A 12216-nucleotide genomic window follows, 5' to 3' on the forward strand; every position below is an offset into this window, starting at 1 on the left:
TGGTAAATCATTTATTGCCATTAAATTAAGTTAACCTAAGCAAAACAATATAGATTTCAAGCATACTAGCATCCTTGTTGACCTTATGAAATGCTAATATCATTGCCATTTAAGTTCTCCATCACAGCGAACTCTCACAAGAACCCACTGAGAAAGCAATTATCTAAGGTAAAGAAGCCTTTAGTTTACCCAGGGTTGGGTGTAAAAATGAAGTAACTGCTCTTTGAGAGTGGATGGAGAAGAGACTGGGAGCATAAGTCAAGAAGCATGAGGAAATTACTTGGTATACTTAAGTATTTGACCTAAGTTAACTCCCAGGATGGAAACTCAATGTAGTAGACAAGCACCTATTTAATCAATCAGTAGCAAAAGGTAAACAGAACCATAAACCAGCGTTGTTCAGTTCAACAAATAATTACTGAGTGTGTAGTGTGTGCCAGGCCCTCTGCTAGGTACTGGCTTTACAATAATGAATATGATAGTTCCTTCCCTCAAGCATAAATATCCAGTAGGAGAGAAATACAAAAGCTGACCTGGTTTTGAAAGATGAAAAGCAATTAGTCATAGGGAAAAAATCTATAATGGGAAGGATAGAGCAAGTAATGTGTGGGGAGAACTATAATAGTTTGGTAGTTCTGAGGGAGGCCAAAAAGATAGGCAAGGAGTGGCTGAAAATAAGATGGAAGAGATAGCATGCTTATAGATTTGCATGGCTTTACTGGTCATGTTAAAAAGACACTGAAGGGAGGATTTTAAACAGAAGAGTGATCTGGTTAGACATACAGCTTAGAAAGATCACTTTGGTTCATCTAAAGACTGAATATAATGTGGAAAGATTGGAGGTAGGAAAATCAATAAGCTAATTGGAGAATCAATTCAGTAAGAGTAGAGTGGAAAAGAAGAAAACTTTGAAAGAAATTTATATTTTGGAAATACATTAGGAGTCTAGGATAACTTTTGGTTTCTGACTTGGAATAGGTCCATTACCTAAAACAGGGACTGTAAAAGGAATGTAGGATAGATGTTGAAATAAGTTTCGTTATGATCATGAGGAGTTTCAGGTGCCTACAGAACACTGAGTAGAGCCACTTGGCAGGCAGTGGAGTATATGAGTCTGACTCTCAGAAAGAAGCCCAAACTGGAGATACCGATTAGAGAGTTGTCAGAATACAGGTGATTGTAAAGCTTTGAAAACAGAAGAAATCAACCAGTAAGAGTGATGGATCCAAACCAAACCAAACACTGTGTGTATGTGTGTGTGTGTGTGTGTGTGTGTGTGTGTGTGTGTGTACGTGTGTGTAGGTGATGATGGGGGGAGAGGGGAGATGCCAAAATTTAAGCTGATAATTAAACATTTATTTGCTAATCAAACCCCTTACTATTTCAAGCATTAACTGAGACCTGGTCTTTGGCTGTTTCAACACTAAAGAAATTATTCATTAGCTCATATAAACTTTATGGTCATATGAAAGGCAAAGTCATGGATGAATGTTTCATAAAAATGTGTATAAAACCCCCCAGACCCCAAAATTTTAAAGTTCTATTATTCCTTCACTTCCGTAGTTTGTGTAAAACCCAATTATAAATCAATATATTTATAGTTTTCTTTCCTCATTGATATTTGATTTCTTCATTACGGAACCATGATGTCTGATTGACACCAAATACTAGGATTAGATCAGTTCAAATAAGCATATACCTATATGAGTTATGTGTAGCCCTTTGGACTTTTTCTGAAGTACTTAAATTTGTATAAAAATACAAATAAAAACTAATTTATTTGTGAAAATCCTTGGATTTGAAAGCTTTCATAGATTTTTGTTCTATGGTGAACATAAAAAATTTTGACCAAGCTCTTGCATAATCTTCCTATTTTGTTACCATGTGGCACTGCCTATTGTATTCAAAGACCACTGTTTTGATTCATAAAACCACATGAATTGAAATGCAACTCATGCCAGCACTATAGTTCAATTTACAATCCTGCTATGGTACTAATGCAGTGACTTCCTCAGTTCTGTGCACGGTTATCTCGTCATTTGGATTCAGTCCCAGCAGAATACGGAGTTCCGTTCCTCTATTAATTCAACTGCCCAGAGTATTAGACAATCTATAGGTTGTGTCCACTTAGTTCCTTGTAAATCACTTCCCTCCTAGCCTTTCAATTCATCTATGACTTGTGCATAGTAGAAAATCTCCCTGAACCCTTTTCTCACTGTGATTGCATTGGGCATTGTCTGAAAAGAATGGCTCTCATTATTCCCCTTTGATCATTTACATTTTAATTCTAGTTCCCAAACAGCTGGCCTCTGCTTTGAAAAATAGTACAACAAATCCTTTGGGCACACTGCCCTCTTCTTCCCTTCTTTTCCAAAGCACCATGCCTTCCAAAGGACTTACATTAGAAGTGGAAGACATTCTCAGAGAATTTAAGGGATACATGAAGATCATCTAGAGCTAACAAGAAATTTAAAGGATTTATGAGAAATGTTTTCTCCATAAGTCTGATGGATTGTTTTAAGACTTACTACACAAGGAATATACATGGCATCATATATATTAGTGAATAAAACATTTTTGCCTGTCTATTGCAAAATAATTTTTTTCAAAAGCAATCCTTTTCTTTTTAAAATCCACACTTGCTATGAGAAGGGCAAATATCTGCCATGCGTGTAGAGTTGCATCCATCTTTTCCTAAAGCCTTGTCTTAGTCTCATCTTTCCAACAGCTCTGATTATTTGTATCACCCATTTTCGCACATAACCATATTATAACTTGGCTCTTATTTAAGGCTATCACATATATGTTTCCTCCCCTAAGTGCTTTAACAGGTAAATTAGTGATGTGATGTGGTAAGTGTTCATGTATACCCTGTTTAGTTATCCAAAGGATGTGAAAGTGCTGTCTTCCTCAACTCCATAACAAGCTCCTGGAGGGTACGGATGCAGTCTTGTGTTTTTCTTCCTTCTGCTAACATGGTTCATCACAGTCAGGGGCTCATAACAGATTCTTAATAAACATTTGCTGAATATAAAGTAGATGCTCACAATGGATACCTGTGTTCCTCTGAAAGACACATAATTCCAACCTTCCTTTGTGACATTCAGTTTTCCTTAATAAAAAAACTTATCTGTCAGCATTCTAATCACTGAAACCTTTACTGGACAAATAGCTATTTAACATGACAAACTGATTTGTGCAAAAGTATGAAATTAATGCAATGTCCTTTCAATTAACCATAGAATGTGAAGCAGTCTTGGAGACAATTAGATTTATCCCCTCATTTTGTAGATTAGACAACTGAGGCCCAGAGAGTCAAATGACTTTCCCAAGGACTCAATAAGAGGGGAGAGTGCTAATGTTTAATATGTCTTAAAGAAAGGTAAAGATTGGGTGTTTTAGACATATGGAATTGGTTGTTTTTTTTTTTTTTTCTTTTAAGAGAAAGAGACAGTGTTGATTCCTTCAAACCTTACCACCCCAAAAAAGAGTGATTATTTCCTTTTTGGTATAGTCCTAAACAGGCTGTGTTAAACTTTTTGGGGTTCTAAACTAATTTCTCTAAAACCATTCATTGATTCAAAAATATTTATTGATCACTCCCTTAATCCACATAATTTTCTGGACAGTAGGGATATCTTGCACTGTGCAAGCAAGCAAATAAAATTATATAGTGACTAAGGTCTCATATTCTCTACCTTAAAAATGAGATTATTGAAGTTTTCAAAGATATTTAAAAAGTGACCTACTCTATGAAAATGTACACAGCCTACATACAATGATCTAGATGGATAAATCTAAACACAATATAACAAATAGTGTTTAATTCATCGTGATAAAATCACTGTGTATACTATAACATACAATAAAATAAATAAGGGTCTGTAAGATATTATTTTCATTTACATCTCCTTCCAAATAAATTCAGTGCATTGCCCATGTCTATTCATGTTGTCTATCCCAGTATCAACTAGTGGGATGACTTAACATTGATTTAAAATTTCATGAATGCTTAGCTTTATGCCCCTTAGTCCAAGAATGCCTGATATGACCCATAGGTGTTAGACACCTCTTATGTATGGTAAATCTGTCCACATTGCCTTTTTCATTGGAGTTACAATTGTGGCATGTAGATCATTTTGTTAATTTTGTTACTTCCTGAGGAACAACATCCTGGTCCTAAAAGATAGCCTTAATTTGACTTCCAGGTTCTTAGATCTAAAACAAACAAAACAGAACAAAACACAAAAAACTTGAGAGATGTTTTGGAACTATCCTCATTTTAAAGATAATGAAACAAGGGCCAATGAGGTTGTAGTTTGGTTTGGACTTACATTTTTTTTTTTGGTACTTCCTTTAGGAGTCCATGCAAAGACAGTTGCCCTTTGTAAATCTCACACACACACACACACCATCTTGTTCAAAGGATTAAAAGTATTAATAAATGTGGACCTTAGCAATCACGAGTAGTTGTGGAACTAAGTAATTAAGTATGTTTAGTCTCATAAACGACAAATAAAACAGAGCATCAATGTGGACTCACAGAAATAACAGAGCAAAGCAAAGCTGGACTTACACAAAGTATTGCCATATGCTTCCCCTCTCTGTTCTCTATTTTATCCTCTCTATCCTTAAAAATGGAGAAGAAACTTTTATAGACCTTCGGTGATGAGTCATCATAATGTCTGTGTACAATTTCAAATGTTTAACTTTCCAATTTTATTAAGTTAAGTGATGACAGAATAAAAGTCAGTAAATTATATTTAAGTATAAAATAAAATGAAATGAAATTTTTATTAGAGTTGCATAGATTTTTTCCAATATGGGGTCCATTTTTATTCTATTTTTAGGTTATAACTAACTATATAACACAGTTATCCCAAATTTGAAGTACTGTTTGTATGTTAACTATATCTTGTGCTGTGGATACATGTACCCCTAGATTTTATGAAGATGGTATGTAATAGTAAATCTGACCACCAAAGAGCTGTGTCATTTTAAGGTTAGTTTTCACTCCATCTGGAGGACTCCAACCTGAGTTCAGAAACGGCCTCATTAAGTGCCACTCTGTCTAAGTCAACAGCAGGAACATTTTTCACACACGTCTTGGCCTAAACCAGGGCTCCTCGGCTCACTGGTGGGAGCAGATTCTCCACAAACATAACCTTCTCTACAGATCTAAGAACCTCTGAGGGGCATAATAATTTGGGGAAGGCAACTGCAGTTGTTCACTATCTTTTCCTCATTCTCTTTCCAGAAAAAGGATTCTGAATAAATTCAGTAGAATTACTCAAACAATAAACTATTGATATATTTTATCACAAGATATAAAGTCACAGTTATTTCATTTGTTACAAAAATCTCCAGTGGTTGCTCTCACGTTTTTGATATGTCTTGTGATGTGAAAAATAACCCCACATAATACAGAGGCCTTAAGCAATTTTCACCTTGAAATAGTTATTTTAAAATAATAAAATGGATGTTCTCAAGGTTAAATATGCATACTCCATTTACATCCTTCTTTACAGACTGTCTCCATTTACATCTGATATATACAATAAAATGTAATTTTTTTTTAGCATGAGAAATTCAAATTGAATTTGCTTTAGGAAAATATGATGCCACTTTTTCATTATGACTAACTTGATACTATTTAACCTAACCCTCTTGCTAATGTTAGAGATACTTTGTATATTTCACTAACAATGAAATTAGAACAGTAGCACACCTATTATGATCCCTATAAATGCCTAGACCATGATATTTTTTAAACCTGGCTCTAACTATATCCATGGCCCATCACTCACCGTTCTATGTTCCAGTCTAACTGAAATGCAACTTCTTGTAATTTCTAATTCTCTGTGATGCTAAACCACAGAAAACTATTACAGTGAAACAATCTAAACACAAGTATACTGATAAAGTGGAACAAACCTCTAACTAATACCAGGGGCTTTCTAATTTATCTTTTTCTTATATGGTATTCTTCTCTCTCTTTTTCTTAACTTTTAAAGAAGAATATTGTCATTTCCCATGACACTTCCCTGATTATGTCTAAGAATCATTTTTAAGTCACATCTAATTGATAATATATTTTTCAGGTGAATGGTCACATGAAGAGCTCTCTTGACCACTATACCATTTCCAGAAGAGTCAAACAAATACATTTCACTATTAATTGAACAGGACAGTCAAAATTAGACCAATTATTTAATTCCAATGTATTAAAAAGACCTATTATTAAAAATAAAAGGCAACAGTATCATTTCACATGATGAGTATTTAAAACAAAACAAAAAAAAGTCAAAACTCATTACTTATACCATGAGTCCAAGATTTCACTTTGAAGTGAGAAATCTCATGTAGCATTCTGTAGAGAAAGAACAGTATTTAAATATCTGATTTCTAATCCCTAGAATATTTCCGTGTTCATGCATTCATAAAAGAGAGAATATATTTGGATCTTAGTAGCTTCCTACCAGGACTACTGAGGTCCTGGGGGTTGAAAAATGGTTTGAAAAGCATTTGTGGTAAAACAAACACAGCAAAAGGTTTAGCAGCAACAATCCCATTTTTTTAAAGTATGAGGGTAACAGATTTAATAGTTGCTCTGCAATAGCATATTCACACAAAAGTCACAGGTTATTTTTGAGAAAATGATTTCAGTTGTGGAAACTGAATAACACGAGCAATGTAATCTGTCCTAATTGAATAGCAAACATGATTGAAATGCCATGTCACCTTTACTCCTGGAAAGGAAGAACTCTGGTCAAAGACTTTAATTGTAAGTGGATCTCTAATGAAAATATAGAATGTAGCTTTATTTATACCTTACCTTGTTCTAAAAAGGATTTAAAAAAATTACAAATGGAAATCTAAGAAAGTAAAGCATGAAATAGTTAGCATGTGAAATGTATACTTTAGGTTCTGCCCAGTTACTTGAAGTAGGACACAACTTTATTCTGAGGTTATTAGAGGCCAAGGAAAAAATAGAAACACAATTAGTGTCCATATGATAAAACCAAGCCAGTGGTTTAAGACAAAGTCAAGTAGTTTTTAACACGCTCTGACTTGAAAGAAACCTAAAGATTCCATGGGTCTTCATAAAGAGAAATATATAACTATTGTCCTTACATAGTCTTTATGTATTTGTGACCTCTTAAAAGTATGGTTATTATAATTTTAAAGACATTTTCTAGATTCACGTTCAACCAAGACAGTATATGTCAGGTGGTGCCAAACTACAATCCACTGCTCAATGGACCTGTCATGTGTTTTTATAAATAAAGCTTTATTGGAATACTGCAATACCCATTTGTTTACATATTGTTTATGGCTGCTTTCTTGCTACAACAGCAGAGCTAAGCAATTTCAACAGAGACTATATATGGCCCACAAAGCCTGAAAATTTTTCTGTCTGACCCTTTACAGAATAGCTTGCTAACCCTGACATTTGATATTATTTATAAAAACATTTTTAGAATGCAACTATTTAAAATCAGAAATAAATATCTAACAAAAATGTTTGTAATCTCTTGCAAGAAAATCTGTTTACTTAATTTTAGACACTCATACCATTGATTTTCAATAATTGTTTACTAAAGTAATTTGTGTAGTCACATAGTTCATTTCCAATATGGCCTAGAAATCAGAGGAGTTGAATTGAAATTTGTCCTTATTTCTTTGCTTTGTTTTCCAAGGCCAATGTCTTTTTAAAAATACATATTTTGCATGCACATGACATAACCCCAATAGGAGAGCATACTACTCACTGACTACAGTTCTACATGGCTTCTAACTCTTTGGGGCCATTTCAAGCCTGTATTTCTGAACTTTTTGACACTGGCATTCCTCACCCCATCTTTATCAGTGTCACCACCTCCATTCTTTGGTATTGATATTTTCTTAGCTGTTTGTGAAAATGTCTGCAACCATAGCTCCCAAACAAGTCCCTTAGTCTCTGCCTCTAAATAGGTTGATGTCTCTATGCCACACCATATGTAGAAATTCTAGACCTGCCACTACATCCTCTCAAATTTTTCTTGCTAATCTTAAAACATCACACTCCTTCCCCTCCTCCCCAAGTCAAAATCCTTCACTGACTCCAATGGCCTTATGATAAAACCAAAACCCCAAGTAAGCCTGGTACGTAAGGACCTCTACAAATCCAAGACCACCTACCCATCTTACTCTTCTCCAAAAGGAATCCCCCACTGCAGGCAATACGGTTTACCTTGCTCTTTGTCACCTCAGTGTCTTTGCTTTTGCTATTATCCTACCTGGGTGCTTTCCAAACCAAGCCACTTATGCAGCACCACTCCACATCCTGCTTCCCACATGAAATCTTTAGCTTCTGCACATGGTGATATACTTCCCTCCTCTAGATTTGTATAGCACTTACAAGACATGCTATTCTTTACCATTTACCTTATTGTGCATTATATTCTTTTTAATATTAGTTTTATGTCTTGTGTCTCTAGCGAGTGGCAACTAGAGGAAAACAACATGCTGTATATTTTACATCCCATAGCATAAGCATGGTTGTACATATAGAAGAAAATCAATCACTTTCTTGTTTTTCTTAAAGCCTTTCATCAGTTCTTTGAAATAACAGTTTATATTTGATATTTAGTGATATCTCAATATTAAAAGGCCTACATTTAAATAAAATTCCAAGAACGCTATTTAGAGTTTAATATATATTTGAATTATTTGTTGGTTTGTTATTCATATATTTAATATTTAACTTGAGTAATTGCAAGTCTGGGAGATAGATATATCATTCTACCTAACTGTTCCACATTAAAGCAATTTACATCATATAATTAATTAATCCTAAAAACAAAACAAAGTGGAAGTCAAGAAAAGAAGCTTGGGCTTCCCTGGTGGCGCAGTGGTTGAGAGTCTGCCTGCCAATGCAGGGGACACGGGTTCGAGCCCTGGTCTGGGAAGATCCCACATGCCACGGAGCAACTAGGCCCGTGAGCCACAATTGCTGAGCCTGCGCGTCTGGAGCCTGTGCTCCGCAGCAGGAGAGGCCGCGATGGTGAGAGGCCCGCGCACCGCGATGAGGAGTGGTCCCCACTTGCCGCAACTGGAGAGAGCCCTCGCACAGAAACGAAGACTCAACACAGTCATAAATAAATAAATAAAAGAACGTGAATTTCAAAAAAAAAAAAAAGAAAAGAAGCTTCAAGAAAAATCAACAGTAATTCAATTCTTCATTATAAAATAAAAATACTACTTTCTCCTAAATTATGTGATATTTTGAAAATGCCCTATAAATAATATTACATGAAAGAATAAAAAAATTAATAGTTTTGTTTTCTATTGAGGAAATGCCTAGGAAAAAAGTAAACAGCCTTGAATTATGCCAAAAGTACAATCAATCAAAAGTCTGGCAAACTGTGTTTAATGCTAAGTTCAGTAGAGCATTATACTAGGTCTACAAATATTTGAAAAGTACATTTAAGTATTTTAGCATAAGCAATATACATGAAGAGGTAAACTAACCATTAATCTCAAAGGTGATTCAAGATCATCATGAAATTGGATCAGCTCACTTACTGAATTTCAGGACATTTAGGCCATTACCTGTAAAAAGCAAAATATGTGTAACTCCGTTATTTAATTCATTTATAAATTTCAGTACCATATTGGTTGTTGCTTGGCACCTGGCCTTGTTTATAACTAAAGCTGCTGTGGGGAAATAGCCAAAGAACACATTCATATTGACACTGGAGTGATTTTTGTGACTACTTTCCTCAAACATGGATTTATAATTTTCTGTTTAGATTTTTTTAAAAACTTAGTTTCAGGTACAAAAAAGCTGCAGGGGTTAAAATCACTTACATATGTAATTCTTCAATATCTCAAGAAAATGACACAATTTGGGTTGCCCATGTTTAGAGCATTTTATATCAACAAAAATCTAATCTTATCTCTATCACTGATTTCTAATTTTCTAAATGATTTCTCTCTTGTGATTTAATGCATTAGTGATGTTAACAAATATATCTACAGAGATTTAGAAGACATAATTAATCTTTGAAAGCTCTTATGAGATTCTCAAAAAAATTTTTGCTTCTACTACCTTAAAAATTAGAACGTACTGCCAATTAAATAAAAGTCAACCCCCTTATCATGGTCAAGAGAACCTTGTGGCCTGCTATCTGCCTTCTGCCCTCATTTCCTGTCCCATCACCCTCTACCACGTTCATCAGACTCCAGGGCCACTGGCTTTGTATTTGTTTCTCAAATATTCCAGGCTTCTTCCTGCTTTAAGGCTATTGTTTTTTCTGTTCCCTCTGCTTGAAAACTTTTCCCCCAGATATTCATATGCCTGGCTACTTCTCATTACTCATGTCTCCAAGAACAGCCTATGCCATCCCAGACAAGCTCTATTATGTGTTCTTGTTTTCTATTTCTTGCAGCATTTTTTTCGTGTCTGTAATTTGGTTTACATGTTAATTTCTATCTCCCACTACTAGAATATTATCTCCATGAGGGCAGGAATTTGTGTGGTTTGTCCCAATATACTATATATTCAAAAAAGTTCCTGCTGTATATTAGGGATCTAATAACCATTTGGTAAATAAATAAATGATTATGGACCATGATATTAGAAGTACTTAGGGCACACCAGCGTGATATTAAAGTGGAAGAAAAATAAAGAGTATCTATTTGCCCTGTAGTGTTTACGTTTAAAATGTTAAAATTTTGTGACCATGAATTTTTCTTTTATAAATTTTCTCCTATTTAAAAATTTAAAAATCTGCAAGACAAAAGCTATGTTTCTTTCTTTTTTTAACTTTTTGTTTCTTCCAAAAGAATACCTGTGCAACATTTTTTACATTTCAGAGAGTTAGGCAGTTTAAGAAAGATTATAGGGTATCATTTTTCAAGTATAGAGATGAATAATATCCTTGTTGCACACACTAACTTTTCATGAGCAATTATACAAATATGTATTGTCTGTAAAATACCACATATAGATTATACATAACACAAAAGTTAAAATTAAAAAACGAATTATTCCCAAGAACATCATTTACTAAAAAATATTATTATTACTTTTAACATCTTTACTGGGGTATAATTGCTTTACAATGGTGTATTAGTTTCTGCTCTATAACAAAGTGAATCAGCTGTACATATACATATATCCCCATATCTCCTCACTCTTGTGTCTCCCTTCCATCCTCCCTATCCCACCCCTCTAGGTGGTCACAAAGCACCAAGCTGATCTCCCTGTGCTATGCAGCTGCTTCCCACTAGCTATCTATTTTACATTTGGTAGTGTATATATGCCCATGCCACTCTCTCACTTCGTCCCAGCTTACCCTTCCCCCTCCCTGTGTCCTCAAGTCCATTCTCTATGGCTGCGTCTTTATTCCTGTCCTGCCCCTAGGTTCTTCAGAACCATTTTTTTTTTTTTTTTTTTTTAGATTCCATATATATGTGTTAGCATACGGTATTTGTTTTTCTCTTTCTGACTTACTTCACTCTGTATCACAGACTCTAGGTCCATCCACCTCACTACAAATAACTCAATTTTTACTCTTTATGGATCATTTAGATTTTCAGACTATCAAATTCAATAAACCACATCTAAGAAGAAAAGCATAAAATATCTCATTTTAAAAGATCTGCCTTCATAGGTATACATTCGTGATGTGCAATTAAGATGGCTTTTTCCTATATTTACGGCTCAAAATAAAGATACTTCAGGAGAAGCCAATATGTATAGCCCATCCTTTCTCAAATGTTCATGGAAAATATTTTAAGGAATTGTTCCAGCTACTCAGTGATAAAACGGTAACTCCAATTCTGATTAATGACTAAGTACATTCATTTAGAGAATTAGGACATACTATATGACATTCTTTAACAGAAGGATGACATTACAATTCCTTCACTCCCTAGATAGTGGTATACAGTTTCAGTTTTCAGTGACTAGGAGTATACTTCTCTTTAAATATTTAAGCATGCTTTCTGCTTAATTTCTTTCCTCCAAGATGCTCTTCATGCCTTTCATGTATTTGTCAGCTTAAGACTCTATAATGCCTAAGCAGTGTGGGTATGGGTGAAGCTCTACTGAACACAGTACCATGGAAACAACTAATTCTTATTTAATTTGCTGTCTCCTTGGATGAAGCAAAGAAACAAGAGGACTGGAACACTGGAGGCAGAGAAACAGGAAGACATACGAGAGTA

At 34.7% G+C, this 12216-nt stretch overlaps 1 protein-coding gene across 43 annotated transcripts in view; it reads right to left on the reverse strand.

Annotated features, from left to right (window-relative positions):
- Window positions 1–12216, reverse strand: part of MAP2 (microtubule associated protein 2) — a 277616-nt gene that overhangs the window by 256871 nt on the left and 8529 nt on the right. For 3 of the 43 annotated variants that reach the window (XM_082396349.1, XM_082396319.1, XM_082396341.1), the window contains exon 2: window positions 9514–9594. The exons of the other annotated variants lie outside the window; for them this stretch is intronic. The gene's annotated coding sequence lies outside the window, so the exon portion shown is untranslated. The remainder of the gene's footprint in view (window positions 1–9513; window positions 9595–12216) is intronic. 43 annotated transcript variants of the gene reach the window in all.

The sequence above is a fragment of the Balaenoptera borealis genome (genome assembly GCF_965194805.1).
Source record: "Balaenoptera borealis genome assembly, chromosome: 6".
NCBI lineage: Eukaryota > Metazoa > Chordata > Mammalia > Artiodactyla > Balaenopteridae > Balaenoptera > Balaenoptera borealis.